General features: G+C 45.5%; 1 protein-coding gene across 11 annotated transcripts in view; it reads right to left on the bottom strand.

The window, feature by feature from the left end:
• MEF2D (myocyte enhancer factor 2D) overlaps positions 1 to 22,347 on the bottom strand; it is a 145,291-nt gene extending 122,944 nt beyond the window's left edge. For 4 of the 11 annotated variants that reach the window (XM_035098751.3, XM_035098752.3, XM_088659092.1 and 1 more), the window contains exon 1: positions 21,768 to 22,276. The gene's annotated coding sequence lies outside the window, so the exon portion shown is untranslated. Of the gene's footprint in view, positions 1 to 17,666; positions 17,814 to 21,767 lie in introns of all 11 variants that reach the window. The other 7 variants (XM_088659088.1, XM_088659087.1, XM_088659090.1 and 4 more) reach the window with 4 other exon arrangements.
• Between the last annotated feature and the right edge of the window lie 1,777 nt (positions 22,348 to 24,124).

Genomic DNA, 24,124 nt, shown 5'->3' with positions numbered 1-24,124 from the left:
TTTGTGGGGTGGAGGGGGGGTGGACACAGCAGTGCCTAAACCACAGTGGCAACCCAAAATATGCTGCCTTAACACATGCAGTGCTAAAGCAGAACCGAGGCTGCACTGGGGGCTGGCAGTGGGAAGAGAGAGAGATAGATTCCAAATATATAAAAGGGTCTGTTCAGACATACAAGGTGATGCCAGGGACTCTGGGACTTCAGAAGGCAGAAAGCTCTATGTTCACCTAGTTTAGTATCATCGACTGATTGCATTTACATCCCACCTTTTTCTCCAATGAGCTCAAGGTGTGGCAAACATGGTTCTCCCCAATCTCCTCATTTCATCCCCACAACCACCCTGTGAGGTAGGTGAGGCTGAGTGGCAGTGACCGGCCCCAGGTCACCCAGTGAGTCTTATAGCCAAGTGGGATTAGAACCCTGGTCTCTCCCACGTCCTAGGCAAACTAAGGCCCGGGGGCCGGATCTAGCCCAATCCCCTTCTAAATCTGGCCTGCGGACGGTTCAGGAATCAGTGTTTTTACATGAGTAGAATGTGTGCTTTTATTTAAAATGCATCTCTGGGTTATTTGTGGGGCATAGGAGTTTGTTCTTTTTTTTTCTTCAAAATAGAGTCCGGCCCCCCACAAGGGACAGTGGACCGGCCCCCTGCTGAAAAAGTTTGCTGACCCCTGTATCTAGCCCAACACTCTAAAAGTGCAGCACATTAGCACTTCTTCAACCTGGTACCCTCCAAATGTTTTGGAGCACAACTTCCACCATGGCAGTGCTATGTTACAGTGCCAGTTTCAAGCGAGAACAAGACCCAAGAACATCTGAAAGGGTCCCACGATGGCTACCTCTGAATTAGAGGAAGGGTCTTAGCTCCCTAGCAGAACACCTGCTTTGGTCACAGAATGTTCCAGGTTCAACCCCCAGCATTTCCAGTTGCTGGAAACCACAGGAGGGGATAGGGTTCTCTCTTGTGCTCAGGCCCTGCTCGCAGTTTTCCCCACAGACATCTATCTGGTTGGCCACTGTAAGAACAGGATGTTGAACTAGATGGGCCATTGGCCTGATCCAGTAGGCTCTTCTTATGCTTAACATCTGGAGGGAACCAGGTTGACAAAGGCTGGCATAGCATCTTCCTGGCTGGCATGCTGTTGGGCGGAAGAATCCATTTCTTAGTATCTAAAAGTGTCCCTGGCATGCAATGAGGCAATATTACTTTCACCCCTATATCGCTTTGCATTTTCTGCCTGTTTGCAAAGTGCAGCATTTAGAATTCTGAAAGACAAGAGAAGGGAGAAAACCCATCCTATTCTCTAGCTCCCTTCTTCACACCTTTACTGCCTGATCCCCCCACAATGAAAACATAATGCCATGACTTGTCTGGATGCCTGCCTTTAAAGAGGGTTGCCATGGGAACCAGCAGGATGCTACAGAATCAGCACCAGCTATTCTAGGGCAGGAAGAGGATGGGAACGAGGAGGGAGGATGAACCAGGGTAGAGGATCTAGGAAAAGGAAAAGGAAATTAAATTACCAAAGTATCAAAAAGAGAAAGTCAACGGCTGTTACGGGTTTTGAAACGGCAGGGAAACGCCATTGCAGTCTGTATGACTGCTTGCAAAGGGGCTGGCAAGGTGGAGGGGAGGGGAGGGAGAGTCATCTGCTCTCATCTCTGAAGCAAGGCTGGCTTCGCTTCAGCAAGCCGCGGCTGTAGCTTCCTTGGGATTCAGACTCCAGGCTGGGGGAAAGCAATTTGAAGGGTGACCTTAGCCAAGGTCACCTGCTGCTTCCTCACTGCCTCAGTTTACAAGCTCTCTCTACATGCACCATCATCATGGCACTGACCTTCTTTCCTTAAAGTGCTCCGGGGTCCTTGACTAAAAAGCCTTACGTAAGTGAGTGAGCGAGCGAGCATTACCTATTATTTATGATGTATACTTGAGGGTGCAAGCAGCTCTGAAAGGAGGCAAGGTCAGGCCAGGGTAGCCACACCACCCCAGGGCCCTTTGGAGAGAGTGCTCTGCTTCATCTTAAGAGGTCAGATCTCCCCGGATGCCCTCTGGGTCCTACAGTGGAGCTCCTTGCTCAAATTGGAGGGGGGTAGCTGCTCATGCTCTTTACCAGACCTGTGGAGGTGGCCAAGTTTCGTGCAGGAATTCTAGCTTTGGGCTAGCACCTAAGAGACCTGGATTCAAATCCACATGCAGCAGTGAAGCTCCGTGGATGACCTTGAGCTCAGTCAGTCACCGTTTTTTCAGCCAAACCTACCTCGCAGGTTTGTTGCGAGGATACAACAGGGAGCCCACCTTGAGCTCTTCTGAGGAGATGAGGGATATAAATCTAATAATCAATGAGTAAGTGGCAAAGGCTTTCAATTTAGGAGCAACACACACCAGCACCAAAGTCTACTGCGTTTTGTCACTTTCAAAAACAATCTCTGCAAGTCGGATGTACACTTTCCAAAGCTGTAATATCTAAATTGCCTGCCCCAAGGAGATATGCTACCATGCTCATGAGAAGTAAGTTAGTGGCATAATTTACTAAATGGAAACCTGTTTGTGAAATAATCTCCCCTTGCAGGTACATCGTCATCATTCCGGCACCAAGTAAAGACATTCCTGTTGACTCCAGCTTCTTAGATTCTTAATTAGAAACATAGAAAACCAATTTATACCAAGTCAGACTGGTGGTTCCTTAGCTCAAGACTGTCTACACTGACTGGCAGCTGCTCTCCAGGGTTTCAGGCAGGGGGCCTGGAAATGACACTGGGATTTGAACCTGGGGCCTTCTACATGAGAGGTAGGTGGCTTAGCAGCCAAATTGTCTGCCCCAAGAAGACATTCCCTGTTACAACTCATTAGGTGCCCTCATGCCAAACCCCAAAAGCTCTTCGAGCATAAGAAAGGCTTTTCCTTCAAGATCCATTCAGAAACCCAAGAGCTGCATGAACACTGGAAAACACTATGACAGAGTTCCACAATACAGCCCCCTCCTCCAACTCATGTACATAGCTGCCAAGTCTCCCGTTTTTCGCGGGAAATCCCCGTATTTTAAACCGTTTCCCGCTGGCAGCCCGGATTGGAAAAAATCCCGTAAATCCCCCAGATTTCCTACCTGCCAGGGAGGCTCCATTTTGGGTGCCGGCGCCGGCCAATTCCCGGTGCCCAGACATGGGTAGGGCGGCACCGGAAGTCGCTTCTACGCATGTCCGGACATGCATAGAAGCGACTTCCGGTGCCACTCCGCCCATGCCTGGGCACCGGAAATCGGGTGGCGCCGGCACCGGAAGTTGCTTCTACGCATGTCCAGGCATGCGTCGAAGTGACTTCCGGTGCCACACTGCTGCTGATCCCACATTTTTCAGCGGGAGACTTTGCAGCTATGCTCATGTACAGTTCCATTCAAGCACAGCTGGGCTATCATCCCAAATGCACCCCTGAACTGTGAAAGGGCAGGGGGAAAATTAAGAAGATACGCACAAAAAACCCCTTGCAAAGAAAACTGCCCGGCGTGTTCAGCAAAGATCATACAGGAAGCCAAAGGTCTCCCATTCCCATTAATGCCTCAGCCCATTCTCCCTTGCAGTTCACTCTTTGAGCACCTACACCAGTCTCCATCAACCTCATGCCCTCCAGATGTTTTAGATAGGGTTGTGCCCCCTCCACCTCTTCCCCCCCTTTTTCTTCCTAATGTAACCCTAATGTCTCAACAAATGAAACTGACCTATGGAAAATGTAACTTGAAAAAAGAAACATTGTGCATACCTTTGTAAACTAAGAAAATTTTAATAAAATATCTTTAAAAAAAAAAAAGATAGGGTTGTCGTAATCCCAAAGGTGAAAATCTGGACAAAGTTGTTGAGCCTTCTTTTCTTTTCTTTTTGTCAACATCTCCAGAAAAACATCTCCAACATCTCCATTTCTATTGCTGTAACTGAATTTATTTTTTTATTTTTTTATTTATTATGTTCCTATCCTGCCTTTCCTCCAAAGAGCTCAGGGTGGCAAACATGGTTCTCTTTCTCCCCAATTTCTCATTGCAACAACCCTGTGGTGTAGGTTAGGCTGAGAGAGTAACTGGGTGACCCAGTGCGCTTCATGGATGATTGAGTACTAGAACCCTTCCTAGCCCAATACTCTACCCCAAAACTTCAGCCCTCCAGATGTTTTGGACTACAATTCCCATCTTCCCCAACCACTGGTCCTGTTAGCTAGGGATCATGGGAGTTGTAGGCCAAAACATCTGGAGGGCCGCAGTTTGGGGATGCCTGCTCTACCCCTATAGCACACTGCCACTCTTTATTGTACTGTTTTCTTATTTTTTCTTTCATATTAATATTCTGCTCGCTGCTTTTGGGGGCCTTTGGGCCAAAAAGCAATGTATAAATAAACCATGACCACAAGCATTATTACCGGTACTCCTTTTATTTACTGCTCGCTCTTCGTTTAAAAAATTCCAGAGGGGTTTACAGTACTAAAACTAATAAAACTAAACTAAAATAAGAAATACCAAACTCTACGCATCATTAAAAATGGCACAGGAATGAAACAATAAATACATTTAATAATTACACTAAGCAGCAGAAAGGCAGAATTTAAAACTGCACAACACCTCAGAAAAAAGCCCATTGATAAAATATAAGGTTGCATATGGATTTTGAGGATACTGTGACCTACTTGAGAGCATTTTGACTTTGTACACTGGTGACATTGTATAAATGAGAACCAGTGCCATGTAGTGGTTAGAGCGTCAAACTAGGGCCCAGGAGATCAGGGTTCAGGGGTGTCAACTTGAATGACATATTCGGGGGGGGGGGGAATTAGCTCCGCTCCACATAAATCAATCACATGACGCAGCATCCACATGCCATCTGAATGGCGTTGCCCATTAACTTTAGAGGGGTCGAGCTACCTCAAATATTTTATTGGGGGAGGGAAAGGGACCTCGTCCCCAAGGAGTTGGCTCCTATGGCAGGGTTTGAATCCCTACTCTGCTATGAAACTCAATGGGTTGCTGTGGGAATGAAACCATATTCACCACCTTGAGCTCTTTGGAGAAAAAGGTGAGATATAAACACAAACATTAAATAACACTGCAGAGAGGGGCAGGGGAATAGTGACCGCTGTCTAGCTGATCACCACCTAGCACAGCTACCTCCAACCTGGAGCCCTCCAGATGTTTTTGATGCAACTCCCAGTCTCCCACCAGCTCCAACCAGGGCACCCTGTTGGCCTAATGCTCTAGAGCAGGCATCCCCAAACTTCGGCCCTCCAGATGTTTTGGACTACAATTCCCATCTTCCCCGACCACTGGTCCTGTCAGCTAGGGATCATGGGAGTTGTAGGCCAAAACATATGGAGGGCCGCAGTTTGGGCCTGCTCTAGAGCCTTTAAAGCACTTCTCCTAATCCTTACAACAGCTTTGTAAGGTAGAATGATCCCTCAAAGGGACTGAAGACAGACAGGCCAAGGCAGAGAGAAATGACAGCATTCAGAGCCACCTAGCAGGTTCACCGCAGAAGCAAGATTCTTCTGTGTTGCTTAGTCTCTCAGCGAAGAGGCCTAGCAAGCAACATCCACCCTCTCCCACTCCAATAAATACTCCCTGGTGGGTCCCCACCTAGATCCAGTGACTCAGCAGCGTCAGGCCTTGACAGAGCCAGAAATATTTCTGCTCCCCACCCCCCTCCCATGTCCTTCCTATCCAATTGTGAGTTTGCTTTTCCCAGCTGTCTAGATGTGTCAGATTAAGGTTGTACCATCATGGGGAGGAGGCTCTGTTTATGCATTTTAAAACAGGAAAGAAGGGGAGACATTTAAAATCAGGGTACACAAAATGAAATTGAAACAGATTGCTTCAGAGGTTCATGTATGTTTGTCTGCATACTGATCGAAAATTGGGGCAGCGGGGAGAAGAGACAGGGGTTGGCTGCGTAAGAGGGCAGGTGCTGGTTTTCAAAGGAGACAAAGGTTGCCGTTTCCTGACATGACACTGAACTTGCTGACACCTTCCTGGCCTATTGCTTTTGCTCCCTTCAAGACAGCCTGGGAATTTACAGGGGATTCCGCTCTTAATGTAAATTAGAGACTGAATACGTCACAATTTCCAGTAAACGGGGTTGGCGAGAGGCAACATTTATAGCTACGATACAGCAGAGCTACACAAGCCAACTTTAATATACATGGAAGTCTAAGATCTCCAACAAGCGCAACATGTGAGAAGTGTTGCCATTAGGGTGCCAGTGCCAAAGCCTTGTCTCTCTTGGCTCTTAACATCCAGTGGAAGAATACCATCTAGCTGGATCTAGGAAGGCACAAATGCCTTATTATTAGCGGAAGAGGCCATGGTCAACCTGGAAAACACTGTTGCAAGAACATCTCTCTGGACCAGACTTCTCCAACCTACTGGCACCAGATGTTTGGTACTACAAAGCCCCACCCAGCACTGTTTTGTTGTTGTCTTTAAAACTATCATTATTACTGGGGGATTTTTCAGTGCCTGTTCAATAATCCACACTGTGATCAGATCTATGAGTGCAAAGTTATCACTGTTGACCACACAGTCCTGCAAAAAAAAAAATCTAAGTTTGGAAATTAGTTTTATTTATTGCATTTCTATCTCACCTTTTCCTCCAAGGACCTCAAGGTGGTGTACATAACTCTCCCCCTCTTCATTTTATTCTCACAACAAACCTGTGAGGTTGGTTAGCCTGAGTGATTGATTGACCCAAGATCATCCAGTGAGCTTCATTACCAAGTGGGGATTTGACCCCTGTCTCTCAGGACCTAGCCCAAAACTCTATAACCACTACACCACACTGGCTCTTCTAATTAATCCTGAAAGAGCTGGCCTCAGATTTTCATAAAACTCCTGAGATAGCTTTAGAAACCACAAATTTTTAAGCTTCTTTCTTGTTCAGAATCATCTTTGACATAAGAGATTTCTCTCACCACCCAAAATTTCTCTCTCTCTCTCTCTCTCTCCTACAGGGAAAACTTAACAATGAAATTTGGCCCTCTGAAACATAACCAGAGAAATCGCCACCCTTGGGAAAACCAAGATTCTCAGTGTGTGTCTCAAATGCCAGCAAATCTTTTTGTGTGTGCCAGCCCCAAATTTAGCAACATCATAAGCAAAGTCATAATTTTAAAGGCAAAAGCTGTGCCAAAACTCGGCCCGCAAAGGAACTGTTTCTCGGACAGTAGCCTGGGCTGCAATTGCAACTCATTCTAGACCTCTGATCCAACGTGACCACTTCTGGCCAGGTTATTCCCGTTTTCTCACAGGAGAGAAAGGAAGGGGGAACTGGCAAATAAGAGATGCATCCTACCCCTTGGAACTCTCCCTCTTCCTTGCCAAATAAAATTTCATTTCCCTCTGCCTTGCATCTCAGCAAGTCAGGAACAACTGGTATTTAAAAGAATAAAACAGGTCCCAGACATTTTCCAGGAAATCAGGAGGCGGGTTTCACTGCCCGGCTGGAGGCCAGATCTTGAGTCGAACTGGCACAGAGAATTTAATAATATGCATGGTGCTTCAAGAGTTGACCAAAAGCAAGAGGGAACAAAAGTAATGAAACAATGTCGCTGTCGATTAGACACACAGAGAGAGCAGGGGACTGTAGAACACAGGTATTTCAGCGATGGTGCTCAGCCCCTGAATTCTTCCATGGAAATTGTCCCTGCACAATCCAAGCATATCTTCATAACCATAAGGACTAGAGACTTACTTTTTAAAAGCCAAAACAGAAATGAGGATTCTTAGGAAGCTGAAGTAGGTGTTCAGTGCCCACTACCCACCAGCATCCGTGGCCACTGGCCACCTCTGGTAGGGCCCCAAACAGACTTATTTTCTTAATCCCAATCAAGTTACTCATCAGATTCTGTCCCTTTCCTCTGTTTTCAAATAACCAGCAGAGCTGCTGAAAGTCCAAACAAGGCAGATGTTCCCCCCCACACACACAACACACATGCTCAATTCCACCACTAAACTTCTTGCACCCTCCCAGATTTTGTGCAAAGTGGATCCTGCCACCTGAGGTGGCTATCTCACCTTGCCTCATGGGGGGCGGGGGCAGCCCTGGAACCTGCATTCAAATACTGATTGCCCTGATAGCAGCTTAGTTGTTGACCAGGGCTTGCTGGGGGAACCAGGGGAAGACCTAGGTTCAAATCCCTACTCAGCCTTACTTCCTCTTGAGGGCTTTTCCAAAGGCACCTGCCTGGCCACAGCTGGAAACAGAAGACTGGACCAGATGGACCCAGCCTGATCTGACCCAAATGGGTGCTTCTGCTGTTCGTTCAACCAAACTGGTGCTCTGCAGATGATTTGGACTACAACTCCCATCAGCCACAGTTGGGAGTCCAAAATGGCTGTGCTGGCTGGGGACTGATAGGAGTTGGAGTCCTATAACATCTGGAGAAGGGTACCAGGTTGGCAAAGGCTGTCTAGTAATAAAAAAATAAGCATATGATTTGATTGGGATTCAAAGCCCTCCCTTAAAAAAAACTCTCACTTTTGTATGGTACAAATTTATTTTATTTGCTTGGAGATGTGGCCACAAGATGCTGGGTTCCAAGAGTATTTTACAGCTTATAGAAAGAGCTAAAATCAATCATTTAGGAGGCAATTTATAATCAATTTCTTTTAAAAAGCCAAGCAGTTGCTATTGACTGCCTGAAAGGTCACTCACTGGTGTTCTTACAACAATGGCTTAAGCATTAAGGCATTTGCTTTGACCCCCAAACTCCTTCTATTAACCTCATCCCAAAATAATTATATCATCTACAGTATGCCAGTAATAAAAGGTGTGACTGGTCCTCCTTTTATAGCTTCTTCAGCAGCATCTTCAACATAAACACTTCAGAGAGAAGCAGTTGACTTGAAAAGACCTTAATATTACTGCAATCCCATTTACTCTTACTTGGGAGTAAACCCCACCAAATACACCTTGAGTGGACTGCAGATTCCAGCTCACACTCCCCCTGACTAGTTTACTTCAGTGTCTCATCCACAAAATGGGAACATTATTATGGCCTACTTTGCAAGGGCTGGAAAGACGGATGGCACCAGGCTTGTAAACCAAACGCTACAAGTGCTAAGTAAATGACTAACCATTAATTGGAGCAGTTCAACTTGTCAACATGTTTAGTTAAGGCTCTACATCCTAAGGAAGTCTCAGCCAAGAGAAAAATTAAGTCTTGCTGGACCTCATTGCTTTGAACCGATTGAAAAGCAAAGACAGTATTTGTCCTTTCAATTAAATATTGTTACTTTATTATTACTGGTGATATTTTTTAGACCACCCTTCATCTCAGCATCCCAAGATGGTGCATAGGAAATATAGTAAAAGACCTAGAAAAAATCAACAATAAAGCCATACAATCATCACACTCAAAAATCAGCCCCAATTACATCATTCACAGTGAACAGAAAGGAGACCATCTCGTCAGTCCCCAACAGCCAAACGGAGTAAGTTTTTCTTGAACAGATGGCAGAAACACCTCGTGAAGGCGACAGACTTGCCTCTGGTGGTAGGGAGTTCCATAGTTGGGAGCCACAAATAGGGCTGCCATATGTCCAGATTTTCCCCAGACATTAACGGGATTTCAAAGGCAGAATTGACATCTGGGGGGCAGGGATTTCCTTTGTCCTGGATCTTAGGCCAGTCAATAGAAAAATTGCATAACAAAATGAGCTTTTTGGGGTGTCCTGGTTTTACCTTTTGAAATATGCTCTGTATTCTTCCTTTAGGCCCCCTGTCATCTACCTACCCTACTTACCAATCCTCCTCTTAACCTCATGTGCCATTCCAATCCCAGGCAAGCTGACAACTGTCCCTTCCCTCAGTTTCCAAAACAAGTCCCAAACATTCTGTGCTACCACAACAGCTCAGCCAATCTCCATTGGGACTTCAAACCCACAAGCATAGTATAGGCAACTCCCAGTTTACACACATTTAAGACACATGAGCACACGCATCGCCATGAACCTGGAAGTAGCACGCAAAGGGGTAAAAATGGCCCTAAAAGAGTGTGAAAACGGCAAAAATAGCACATAAACAGTGTCTAGCAATCTCACACAAGCCTTTGCAAATGCAATCCCAGGAGCCCTTGCACCGACCTTTGAGGCCTGTGGAGAGTTAGAGTTTGAGCAAGGAGGTTTGGAGGGTGTTTGCAGGCTTTTTCAATGGTGTCCCAAATATACGCAATTTCACTTAAATGTGTGGTGCCTTCAAATGTAACCCCTGCATAAATGGGGAGTTGCCTGCACAATATTATATAGGCCTACCGATGGCTACTGACCATGCTAGCTAAGCAGAACCTTGATATTCTGCTTAGCTAGCATGGTTGTACTGTATATACTTATGCCGGGCATAATTTTGTTGTTGTTGTTTAGTCGTTTAGTCGTGTCCGACTCTTCGTGACCCCATGGACCATAGCACGCCAGGCACTCCTGTCTTGCACTGCCTCCCGCAGTTTGGTCAAACTCATGTTCGTAGCTTCGAGAACACTGTCCAACCATCTTGTCCTCTGACGTCCCCTTCTCCTAGTGCCCTCAATCTTTCCCAACATCAGGGTCTTTTCCAAGGATTCTTCTCTTCTCATGAGGTGGCCAAAGTACTGGAGCCTCAGCTTCACGATCTGTCCTTCCAGGGAGCACTCAGGGCTGATTTCCTTAAGAATGGATAGGTTTGATCTTCTTGCAGTCCATGGGACTCTCAAGAGTCTCCTCCAGCACCACAATTCAAAAGCATCAATTCTTCGGTGATCAGCCTTCTTTATGGTCCAGCTCTCACTTCCATACATCACTACTGGGAAAACCATAGCTTTAACTATACGGACCTTTGTCGGCAAGGTGATGTCTCTGCTTTTTAAGATGCTGTCTAGGTTTGTCATTGCTTTTCTCCCAAGAAGCAGGCGTCTTTTAATTTCGTGACTGCTGTCACCATCTGCAGTGATCAAGGAGCCCAAGAAGGTGAAATCTCTTACTGCCTCCATTTCTTCCCCTTCTATTTGCCAGGAGGTGATGGGACCAGTGGCCATGATCTTGCTTTTTTTGAAACCAATTTTGTTGTAGCCTTTCTCAACCTTCAGGTTGAGATTGTTGCCTTCAGATGTTTTGGACTACAACTTGTGCTGGCTGGGGCTGATGGGTGTTGGAGTCCAAAACATCTGGAGGGCACCAGGTTAGCAAAGGCTGTCTTATTAATATCAAAATTGGAACCATTTTATCATACTTGACTCCAGGGGGCTTGCAGCTTATTTTAACAACGGATAAAGAACAGGAACTGATACGGTGCTTTAATGATTGACACTGTCTATTTGTAATGAATTTAAAATGTTACAAAGCTGCAATTATGACTGAAATGAGGTGCAGTTTTATTTGGACTGCTGTATTCTGTTTTGAAATTGATTGGTTAAACAATAGACCGTTGTGATGATGCTTTGATATGTATTGCTGCTCTTGTTCTTGCATTCCTCGTGTTGGAAACCAATGGACACACTCGTGTACTGTAGAAAGATAGCATACAGATTAAAATAATGAGAGCTTTAACAACAGTAGGACACCTGTGGCACCTGTCTGCTGACTTCCTGGAGATTTGGGCATAGAAACAGGATACTGGACTAGGAGGCCTGATCCAGTAGTGGTGCTCTTCTGTTACAAAGAAGGGGAAATCTAGCAATACACACTAACCAAGTACAGTGGTGCCTCGCTAGACGAATTCAATTCGTTCCACGGGTCTTTTCTTATAACAAAAAATTCGTCTAGCGAATCCCATAGGAATGCATTGAAATTTTTTTTTTTGCCCATAGGAACACATTAATTGAATTTCAATGCATTCCTATGGGAAACCGTGATTCGCTAGACGAATTTATCGTAAAACAAATTCGTCTAGCGAGGCAACCTCCGCTCGAAAAATCCTTTCGTTAAGCGGAAATTTCGTTAAGCAGGGCATTCGTTAAGCGAGGCACCACTGTATTTCATTCACCTATTGATAATTGAATCAATAGATTGTTTCATTTATTTAGATTACAAGACCCACTTATTCAGAAAAACACAAACTTGATTTTATGTACTCTGCAGTCTTTTTATATTAATATTTTAAAGACGTTTTAATTGTTGATATTGGTTTTAATTGGCTGTGGGAACAGTGTTGAAAAGCAGTATATATAGAGAGAGAGAGAAGATCAGGGCAGGCATTGATCAAGGATGAGGTACAGTATCTAAAATCCAGGTCACAACCATTGCAAAATACAGTGGTACCTCGGTTTACAAACACAATTGGTTCTGGAAGTCTGTACTTAACCTGAGGCAAACTTTCCCATTGAAAGTAATGGAAAGTGGATTAATCCGTTCCAGACAGGTCCGCAGAGTACTTAAACTGAAAATACTCAAACCGAGGCGTACTTAAACCGAGGTATGACTGTAGTTTGAGCAGGTGGAAGTCCTACTCTGTAAGAGGGTTTGGGGTGTCCCCAAGACCCAGCAACCCTCAATAGTGGTAGGCCCAAGCCTTCACTCAATGTGTCCCACTCTTCAACTCACTGTCAAGAAGGAAGAGGAGGAGGGGGGAAATTAACTTCCCTTCCCCCTCAAAAAAACTGGTATGAACTGCTTGATATTCCAGCCGATGGGCTTCCTCACTGTGGTTTTGCAATCTTTTTAAAAACCTTTGAATCCTATTTCGCAATGTAAATCAAAACAGATCCTCACGCATACTTAAACTGTTGACAACACATAAAAATTAGTAATCCCAATTTTTTTTAAATAAAAAAATATTGCAAAAGAAGACAAAAAGGGAACACTATGGGGGTTTTCAAATCCTCCTGATGTTTTATCAAACCACATCCCAAATTTGCTATTGTCGTGGCCAATTTCCCCAGATTACTTGCAGATTTTCTCCTCCACCACAGATTTCTCAACAGTGTCATTGGCCAATAGCTGAACAGAACAACCCTTTGCCAACCTGGTGCCCTCTGGACATTTTGGAATACAGTGGAACCTCAGTTTACAAACGCGATCCGTTCCACGGAGGCTTTCGTAAACGGAGGCATTTGCTCCCTGAAGGCACACTTCTGCGCATAGTGCCGATAGAGTGCTTCTGCGCACGCACGTGCTGCGCAGATCGCGTCTGTGCATCCGATGCCGTGGAACCCGGGTGTAAACACTTCCAGGTCCACAGCGTTCGTAAACGGAGGCGTTCATAAACGGGACTGTTTGTAAACCGAAACCATTGTACAACTCCCATCACATCTCACGAGCACAGAGCTGTATTTTTTAAAAGCTGTATGCTGCTTTTCAATATAAATGCACACAAAGCAGCTCACACAAAACAACAAAAATGCCGCGTTGACACATCATTACAGTAACAATCAAATATGAAATCATTTCAAAACACAAACCAGCGGGAGTTGTCACCCAAAACTTCTGGGGTGCAATGAGTTGGCAATAGATGGCATGGTAGAGGAGGGGAAGGACGGTCAAATAATGTTTTGCGCAAACCGATCGTTTATGCTGCCAAATCCATAGTTTAATTTTTCAAACAGCGGCCTGCCAGTATCCTCTAACACCCATGCTTCTTAATTTCACTCATGCCTCCCTGGTGCACCAGTCCCTAGTGATGGAAACAGAATTATAACCAAGGTTTACAATCCCAGAAGTCACAATTCAGAGTTAAGTTTCCTTAACCATAGCACAGCCCCATGTCGGAATTGAGCTACTCTCCCCCAACATAACCTACCTCACAGGGTAGGTGTAAGGGTAACTGTGTATGTCCGCCTGACATATTACAAAGCTGATTAGCAGAATAGTGCCAGCTATCTGCACTGCCATCTCCAATGGTTTGCACAGGGCATGCCCCCCATCAGACTTTCATCCCACCTTCCTCCTTCAGAACAAAGCTCTCAAGGCAGCTAACACTATGAAGAACAATACGCTCAATAAAATATTTTGAAAAGCAAAATGCAACAAGAAAGCTGCAAGGAGGAGAGAAGAGTCAGGCCTAAAGACTCCAAGAAAAGGCTGAAAGGGACATCCCAGGGGCAAGGAAGCCTCGATCCTGGAGGGTACAACTGATGAAGCATCTTCACATACGCTCACCAACTGTACCTCTGATGGTGACAATTTCCAGTGACCTTGGTAGCCAGGAGGAAACCAACCTTTGTGTGTCTTCCTACTGCCAAGTCATTTAGGGCTTTAAGGATAATGGTCATACCTCAGACTCTGGTCAAGGAATGGGCTATGAGGTAGTCAAGTTGGCATCACACATTTTTTTAATAAAAAAAATTAATGATTTTTCAGGGGAAATGCAAACTCATCCAAATAGAACTGGACCCCATCGCTAGATCAGGAGTTGCCAACATGGCACCCATGGGTGCACATGCACCTTCAGAGACTGTCTGTTCCTGGCACCCACAGGGTCTCCTCCACACTGCGATTAGGCTTGAAAGAAGCATCCTGTTGTAGCCAGTGTAAGAGGTTGAGATGTAATCGGTGGTGCCGATTAAGAAGACTGTGCATGCAGTTCACAAGCTTTAGCCTGGCAGGAGCCAACTACAAATTACTGCATAGCCTCTCTGAAGTCCTCTGTCCTCCTTCACTCTCTCCTTTTTGATTAAATATTCCCTACCTAGGCTCCCTAAGCAGGTGAGAAGGAACGGTCCCCTTACTTCTGCTTTAGCTAAGATTTCGATCTTAAATTCCAACCAGCAACATATTGGCTCACTTGTAATACTTTTTTATTCTAATGACATGCTCTCAGTGACTGTGGTTAATGCTTAATGTGTCACGCTTAATAAGATCACCCCTAGATCTCAGGGTTGGGCCCTGAAATCGCAGGGTCTGAGCAGGCAACCCGTGTGTGTGTGTGTGTCTCAGAGAGAGAGAGAGAGAGATGCCCACCACAATTTTTCCCATTTGCAAATGTGCCCATGGACCCAACTCCTATCACTAGATTGACCGTTCCTATGGAACCAAGACCCTCTTCTGTCTTGTCTGGATTCAGTCTCAGATCAGTTATCATTATCAGCTCCAGACAGCGGTACAGAACCCAAAGACTGTCAACTATCATCTTAATATGTTGTTTTTTTTTTTACAACAGGTTCTTTGATGCTGATGATAAAGTGGGGGGAGGAAGGAAACAGGAAGGGGAAAGAGCAATAAGCCCCACCGCACAGCGTTAGAGACATGGCCACAGGCAGGCAGTTGAACCAGCTGGTGGAAGGAAGGAAGAAAAGGGAGGGAGGGAGGAATAAAATAAAACTTGAGAATGAAGGCAGAAAAACAGAGTCACCTGCTAGAGACACACTGGGCAGCCAAACAAGACTCAAACACTCAGGAACCCCATTTCCCCTAAGGTCATGTGTTAAAACCAAATCTGGGTGTTTTGTGGGTGACCCTTGAAAATGGCTATGAGTTTGGCAGCCCACACAGATGAGCAATTCAAGGTGTTGATTCTGGAATATGAAGCCCTGAACGGCTTGGGCCCCTCTCCAAAGTGCCTCTAAGTGGAAACCAGCTAGCAAGGCTCTATTGGTAGCAGCACCATTAGCAAAGATCTGATTGTCCAGAAAAACAGAACAGAGCCTTCTTGGGAATGGCACCCCATACCCAGAGGACTCTCCGCTTTCTTATTAGACAGGTACCCATGGCGGGCACGTTTCAACACCAGGTAAAAATGCTGCTTTTTCATTCTTCCTCTGACCGGCAGGAGGGATTTATTTATTGTGCCACCAAATAAAGGAACTGCACAACAATATTTTCATAGGTGTAAAGTGTTTGCATTGCTGAGTAGCATTTGTGATGCAATGTAACCTGCCCCAACAGCATGTTGTGAAAGACAGGATATAAATTATCTTACTATATAAATAAAAGTGTGCTCTCTTGGTAAAGTCCATCTCTATCAGGAACAGAGGCCAGATGGACTAGTCCTAAGAGGAACCCAACAAACCTTGTACTGTACAAGCAACACTGTCCACCAAGACATCTATAAACACGCCACCTTAATACTGCCTTTCCCAACCTGGTGCCTTGACATCCAGATGTTTTGGACTACAGTTCCCCCTCAGGCCTCAGCCCCAGCTGGCACCACATTTGGGGAAGGCTGACTTAAGAAGTTTCTAGGCCATGAAGAAACCTGAAATCTGAGAGCAAGTGTGGTATAGTGGTTCAGATGCTAGACCAGGCACCCCCAAACTGCGGCCCTCCAGATGTTTTGGCCTACAACTCCCATGATCCCTAGCTAACAGGACCAGTGGTTGGGGGAGATGGGAATTGTAGTCCAAAACATCTGGAGGCCGAAGTTTGGGAATGCCTGTGCTAGACAATGACCTAGGGAACCAGGGTTCAAATCCCCACTCAGACATGAAGCTCACAGGGTGACATTGAGCTCAGTCACTACTTCTCACCCTGACCTACCTCACAAGGTTGTTGTGAGGGTAAAATGAGGAGAGGAAGAACCATGTTGCCATCTTGAGCTCCTTGGAGGAAAGACAAGATATAAATGCAATAGTAGTAGTAGTAGTAATAATAATAATAATAATACAAGTATCCTAATACATATTTATGGAGAGGAATGTCTAGAACTAGGATATTTTTATATCTAGCCATCCAAACTTGGGGTATGAATTTTACATAATAACAGAGGCCAACATCCCTGCAGAGGGCACATCAAAGCAGAAATGGAGTGCAATGTACCAAGGAGAGGCAGGGCAGAAATGGAGCTCCTGAAGGTTGTGGAGCTCCCCTTTCTCACACCTGCATACAGTTTGGATATGGAGAGAGGGACTCTTAACAGCAACCAATACCGTGCACCTCTCCTTACAGAAAGAAGTGAGCCTATATTTACTTGAGTGAGGGTGGGGTGAATGTGAGCACTGCTGGTTTATGCTGCTGGGCCACATCCCAGCCTGCAAAACGGCTCAACAACAACATTCATAAAAGTGACAAATTATAACAATAACCATAGAAACCAGCAAAAACAACAGGAGGCAATAAGAGTGCGCACAAACCGGTGAAAAGCAGCCAGCTTCATTACCACAGATTATCCCTCTGGAGCTGAACTCAGCCAGGCCTAGATTAAAGGGCAGGTGAGCCAGTTAACATCCTGGGGCAACGGGCTGACGGCTTCAAGCCCCAGGCTCTCCATTCTGCCATCCCCTCAACTGCTCAAACAGGCAGCACCAGCAACGGTTTATATGACACAGATAGATACAGATCCTGTTCTGTCCATTTATAATCTTCTGCAACAGGGATGAGGATAAATCATACATGCAAAGACCTCAAAGTGTTGAAATGGGGATATGCAAGGAATTATTATTTTTTTAAACCAATTAGCCATTCGAATGTCAAACAAACAGATCAAGCACAGGCCCTGAACTGGCACCTGTGTATTTATTTTATTTATTTCATTCACATCATAAAATCTATATACTGCTTGAAACAAAAAAACAAAAAAAACAAGACAGCTCAAAGCAGTTTACAAAAGAATAAAACAATGAAATTATTAGTAAAAACAGTTTAAAAACAGCTATTTAAAACATTCAAAATAATTAAACCGAATGATAAACTAAAAAAAAGATTAAAGGACACATCCACGTTCTTTATATCTAGGAAGGCTTGTCTAAACCACATAGTTTTTAGCAGGCCCTGAAAAGAGTAGAGTGAAGGTGCTTGCCTGGTGTCAAAAGGCAGGGAGTTCCAAAGTGTGGGTGGTGGGTCTGAGGAAGGGTGTTTCATAAGCAGGGCACCATCACCAAAAAGGCCCTCGCTGTAGACATTACCCGTCTCATTTTGGAAGGCAGGGGCAGACAGAGATGGGCCTCTGTTTCAAAGACAGAGAAAAAGAGAATAAACACCATGCAAACACTGGATATCAGAGGCTGACTTCGGCAAGCTGAGAAAAATGTGTGTAAATGCACACAAGAGTCAGTCACAAGCAGACAAGCAATATAAGGAGGAAAGGGTCCAACCGAGTGACAAACACACTTGTACCACAAGGGAAACATCTATGAAAACAAGAACAACAAAGTACATCAAAGGTAGTGCTGAAGTGTGTGTAATGTTTGTGCAAGAGCACAACTAAGACGGCAAACAGAAAGAGGGGGTGGGCAAGAAACGGAGGGTGTGTGGTATGCAGATGAATATGGATTGGCTATAAGCCAGGTTGGGAGAAGTGACTTGTTTCCACCCCTTGGCTGGCAAGCCATCTAGACAATGGCTCATCCTTTTTATAAAAAATCCAGTCCCCACCATCACCCGGCACATCACAAGGATTCTGCTTTCACTCCTGGCAAAATTCAAAATACCCCATCTTCCCTGCTGCCTGAAAAGGTACTAGCTTCCAGTGGATCAGCCCAGAAGTGACAGCCTTCCCTTCCCAAAAGGGTGTCCGGAGAGACGCAAACACCCAAAAACATGTCAAGAACAACTTGACACTTAGCACAGCTGCTGCAGATGCCCCGGCGCCCTCTTCCGACATCCCTCTGAGAGCCACCATCATCTCTCCTCTTTTCCCCCCATGGAGCCTGTCTGGGAAATGGCTGAAGAAGTCCACACAACCAGCTTTTTCTAGGATTTTAACAGGATCCAAACAACCAGAGCTGGCAGCCTCCAAAAAGTAGAAGGTCAGCAAAGCCCACAATTTCTGCTTATCAAGATCATCTGCCTTTGCTAGTCCAATGCACTTCACTCCTTCAGCTGTTTGCCCTCTCCAAACACAGGCACCAGTGTAACTATTGCTTGCACACATACGCACACTAATATCTCACTAGTGCAGCCTTTGCAAGCTGGTGTCCTCCACTCAGATGTTTTGGACTACATCTCCCATCAGCCCCAGCCAGCTGATGGGAGTTGTAGTCCAAAACATCTGAGTGGAGGACACCAGCTTGCAATGGTTGCACTAAATGCCAGCAGCAGCAGAATCATCACCCATCAGAACAGAAACAAAGTAGGTCAGCGGTGGGGGAACCTGATGCTGCTGGACTACAACTCCCATAACCCTTGCCTATTTGCAATTCTGGATTTGGGGAAGAGACAGTTTGCTAAATATAACTACCAGGCCCCATCCACATAGCATATCCAAACAAAACTGCTATTAACATTGACACACATATAAAAGGGTACAGTATTGGGAAATGTTTTAAAAACAACACATACTGGTGTGAGAATCTGGAAGGCTTCAGGTTACACACAGCTCTTCATTCTGTCCAGCAGAGAATTCTGTGTAATACAAAGGCTTGCACAGCTGTGTTCCAAGAGAATCAGTCCCACTGGAAGATGGCACTTGGCCTAATTCGAGCTCCGAATTACTTCTGAGGCCAATGAGGTCATAAATAGTTTGTCATATAAATGTCTGTTTGGAGGTTTGGGGTAGCATAGCAAATCTAATATTACTGCCATAAATCTCTTTCCCTTAAGCTCTCAAAACTCTTTACATGCCCTGTGATGGTAATTCTTGCAACGGGGCTGGCAAGAAGGCCAGTATTATGAACTCAGTAATTGCCTTGCTGGGTCAAGTCAAGGTGGGACCACCTAGGTTGCCAAGCAAATGCTCCCAGGAAGGCCATATATAGGGCACTGAGGCAACAGCCCTTTCTTCAGAATCCAGCGGTCAGAGGTAGCCTGTCTCCAATTTTGGAGGCTCTATTTGGCTCGCCATGGCTAGTAGTTATAATTATTTGCTTTGATCAGGACATATTGGGGCAAGGTGTGTGTGCTGAGGACTTGGCAAAGGGTATCTGGGGAGGTCATGGCAGAGGTAATATCTGAACCCGAGAATTCTTGGCTCATACTCTTAAACCAGCAACAGCAAACATCTCAGAGACTTTGTGATGCTTTAAAATAAAATGCCTCTGTGAATCTTAAGCCTCCAAGCCAGCCTTCACAAACCTGCCCCCTTCCAGATGTTTTAGACTACAAGTCCCATAAGCCCAGGCAGCACAACTGAGAGTTGTAGCCCAAAACTTCTGGAGAGTCCTAGGCTTGCGAAGGACACCTCGTAGGGGAATAAAGCAATTCCTCACAGTCCTACACACAACACACAGGACAACCCACAAATGCTGCGGGGCTGCTCTGTTGTTTTGTCCTGGTGTTGATAAGGACAGCGAGCTGCCAATTAATCTCTGCACACAGAGACACAGTTTTCAATTTGGGACAGCAACTGAGGACCAACATAAAAGGTCCTGAGAAGGGCTGTCCCACGAATGATAGAGCAGATTTCTTTGCTGTTGCTCTAGAACCGATGGATTTAAATGACAAGACAGGGTTGTTTTTTTACTAAACATCAAGCATACTGACTTAGGAACAGCCTTCCTTGGAAGGTGGTGGACTCTCATCTTCATTGGTGGCTTTTAAGCAAACTTAGGCTGAAATACTTTATGTGCTTAATTCTGAGTAAGTGCCATCAAACTAAATGGGGTTTATTTCTGGGTATGCACATATGCCTGCACTGCTGGTCTCTCCGGGCCTCAGTCCTCCATTTGTCAAATGGGAACACTGTTAACTGGACAGGATGTCAAGATCTAGAGAGGCTAGCACATTTTAAAGAGCACCAGTTACATAAAATAATAGTTGGCTTTTTTGCTCCAAGATGCTCTCCCTATAACCCTCTCCCCCCTACACACACACACACACAAGCCCTTTCACTTCCTGCAGAATTGCTTTCCACCAGTTCCTTCCACATCTCAAGAAACCATCCCTCCAGTTTTGCATGATTCTTTCCCTTATATTCTTCAGCCAGACTGCATCATTTGTACCCATCATATTTCCTTATTATCCTTCCTCTTTCCTTTCTAACCATTCACTCTTCCCAAGTCAGTGGGGCGGGGGGGGTGTATTCCTCCCCTCCTCTCTACAAATGCCATCTCATAACATCAGAATCTAGGCACCCCAATATTTCTCCCTCAGTTCTCATCATTCTCTTTAAAAAAAACACAACTCACACTTAGAATTTTTCTTCCAATGCACTTTTTGCCCCAAACCTTTGACTACACACACCATAAAGAAACCTGCATTTCAGGATAACCTCAAGATACATTATACTGGGACAATTTCCCTATCCATCTTCTATTTTAAAGTTCCCTGTATCTCTCCCTCCCACCTCTGAAGAGGCAGCCAAGCACTATGCATCCCATTACCTGCACACTTTCACCCACAGCTCTCCCTTTCACCTCATTTTATTCCTATTTTCCAGCAACATGAGATTTCACACCCCAACTCTCCACATCCATCTCAAGTGCTTGCTCCCTTCTCTGCCTCTCTTTTTACACCCTGCCACCCCCACCCAAACGCACACGGATCAATTCTCTAGCTTTTTCCACTGGAAGCTGTCCATGTCCACTTTCTCCCTCATCTTCCCCTCCCCATCGGTGACCCCTAAAAACACTCACACACATATCTCCCCCCACTTACGAAAGCAACCACTTCTGCCCTGCCTCTCCTTGGTACATCTCCTCCCCGCTTCCTCGCTTTACAGTTCTGTACCATTTTGCTGGTTTGTTTGTTTGTTTGCGGGGTGGGGTGGGGGGGGTGGAAACAGAAATGTCATGAGGAAATGAGCTTGGAGGAGTCCGTGTCTTATTTTTCTGCTGACCCTCCTGACGTCTTCCTCTCCAAAAAAAAAACCCAAGGCCCCAGGAAGGGGGGGATCTAGTCTCCCCCACCCAATTCAAGAAAGATCCTGCTTTGCACCCCGAAAGGAGACGGGGGTGGGGTTGGAGGACACAAGAACACCACCACCCCCAAGAAAACTGACACAACGCGTGTGAGTTTCACTTACCTTCTTCTCTCTCTGCCTTTGGCTCCTCGGAGCGCCTCCAAAGACAGCTGATCTCCCAAGAAGAGGCTGGCTGGCTCAAGGGCCTCTCTCGAACAACAACAACAAAAAGGCGGCGGGGAGGGGGAGAAAAACCAGGCAACCTCCCTCCCCCTAAAAGGAGGACAAGCACATTCTCAGCGTACAGCCCAGATGCCAATCTCAGTCCCCCTCAGCTTTAAAGTTCGTCCTCCTTGGAGCCGCCGCCGATTCTTTGCAATCCTGCGTCCTTGTTTGATTTTTTAATATTATTTCCCCTCCTCCTCTTCCTCTTTCTTTCTTCGCTCTGCCTCTCTCTCTCCTCTTCTCGCGCTTCTCTTTCTCCCCTTCCTTCCTAGCGACAATTCTTTTTAAAAAAATAATAAATTAATAACAAGGCAACTACATTGCACAACCGGGGGGGGGGGCGGAAAGGCTACAACGTTGCCAGCGAGAGATTGTGTGTATGCATGTATGTGTGTGTGTGCAACCCAAGTATTGGAAAAGGAGGGGGGGCTAAGAGGAAGCAAAGCAGATGGCGACCGGGGTCCAATCATAGGGCCCAGAGAAAGGAAGGGCGGGGCCAACCAGGCCCCAAAATTACATATATATGCATACATACACGCACATCTCTATACACACACACCCCTCCTCCTCCTCCTCCTCCTCCTTGCAAACATGCAAGCTAGGTTGCAGTGCGGCCTCTGCCTGTATATCCTTCCGCCTGCGGGAAGTTGGTTCAGCTCGCCAAAGGAGCGCTTAAAGCGCCCCGCGCCCTGCCTTGCCCTCTTTCCCCTCTCCCTCCGAATTGCAACTGGATTTGGGCCCCCTCTGGGTGGGTTGGCAGAAATGGCAGCTCTAGAATTTCCCTCTCTCTCTCTTCCCCTGCTCCTCCACACACTTTTTCTTTTAAAAGTGTATTGCATTGTTTTATGCTACCTTTTTCTTCGAAAGGGCAGCGGACGTGGCTTTGCCGCCCACCTAACCACCCAATCTTTTGCACCAGCCCTGCAAGACGGGTTAAAAGGTCTCTCCCTTTAAAAGATTTATAGCGTTTTAAATGGTTTTACGAGCTATTTCTTAAAGGTTTATTTGCGTTTTAATGCTACCGCTTCCTCAAAAGGGCGATGGGGCCGGGTTTTTCCACACAACACCCCTGCAAGGCAGGTCGAGCGGAGTGGCAGCTGCGTGGAGAGTGCAATGCCTGCTAGCACAAAAGCTCTAACCACTGCACAACACTGTCTCTTGTGTGTGTTTGTTTACCTTTCTTTCGTTTCTTTTTTTCTTAATCAGCCTTTTTTTCCTCCCAGCCGCCAAGAACAGCTGGACACATCAATATTCAGTGCGTTCATTCCTAAAGAAGCCATGAGGGAGACGGAGAGAGAAAGAGAGCAGAATAAATAAGAGGGTGGTGACATTTAACTGATTGGCTGGTTAGATTAATTGCTTAAAACCGCATTTGGTCAAGACAATTCCAATACAACGACCAGTCTTATGGATTACCGTATTTTCACTCATCAAATTTGACATTTTGCTTAAAATGTGATAGAAATCAAGGTCACCTAATACATTTATGCAAAGCTCTTTGAACCATAATTGGCTTTTTGTACATGAATACATTATAATATTTTATTTATATTTCATGCTTACATATATAGAAAACACATTCTATTCTTTTGCAGCTACTTTTTTGCATTTTTTAAATAAAGAGAACTTTTCAATCAACTAAAAAGGTAGCCAAAATGTGGCAGCAGGTGTTTTTTTTGGGGGGGGGGAGTTTCAGTTGAATACCTTTTGCCTTTTCTCAGAGGTCACCAGAAATACTTCTTTGAAAAGGGTCCTTGCTACTGCGACCTAAAGATACATAATTTGAAAACAAAAGTTTGCTAGTATTCCCAACACCCTTTTTGTTGTTGTTGTTTAGTCGTTTAGTCGTGTCCGACTCTTCGTGACCCCATGGACCATAGCACGCCAGGCACTCCTGTCTTGCACTGCCTCCCGCAGTTTCGTCAAACACCCTTTAACAAACTACAATTCCCAGGATAGCAGTTCGAAAGGACATCAAAGTGCAAGTAGATAAATAGGTACCGCTCTAGCAGGAAGGTAAACGGCATTTCCGTGTGCTGCTCTGGTTCGCCAGAAGCAGCTTTGTCATGCTGGCCACATAACCTGGAAGCTGTACGCCGGCTCCCTCGGCCAAAAACGCGAGATGAGCACCGCAACCCCAGAGTCGGTCACGACTGGACCTAATGGTCAGGGGTCCCTTTACCTTTATTCTCAGGATTCTTTACAGGAACTCGTCTGTCTGTGGTCCGTGCATTTAGACACCTCTCAAAACGCTG

This window comes from Zootoca vivipara, chromosome 16, assembly GCF_965207765.1.
Source record: "Zootoca vivipara chromosome 16, rZooViv2.hap1.1, whole genome shotgun sequence".
Classification (NCBI taxonomy): Eukaryota; Metazoa; Chordata; class Lepidosauria; order Squamata; family Lacertidae; genus Zootoca; species Zootoca vivipara.
This window is presented reverse-complemented; position numbering and strand designations above follow the sequence as displayed.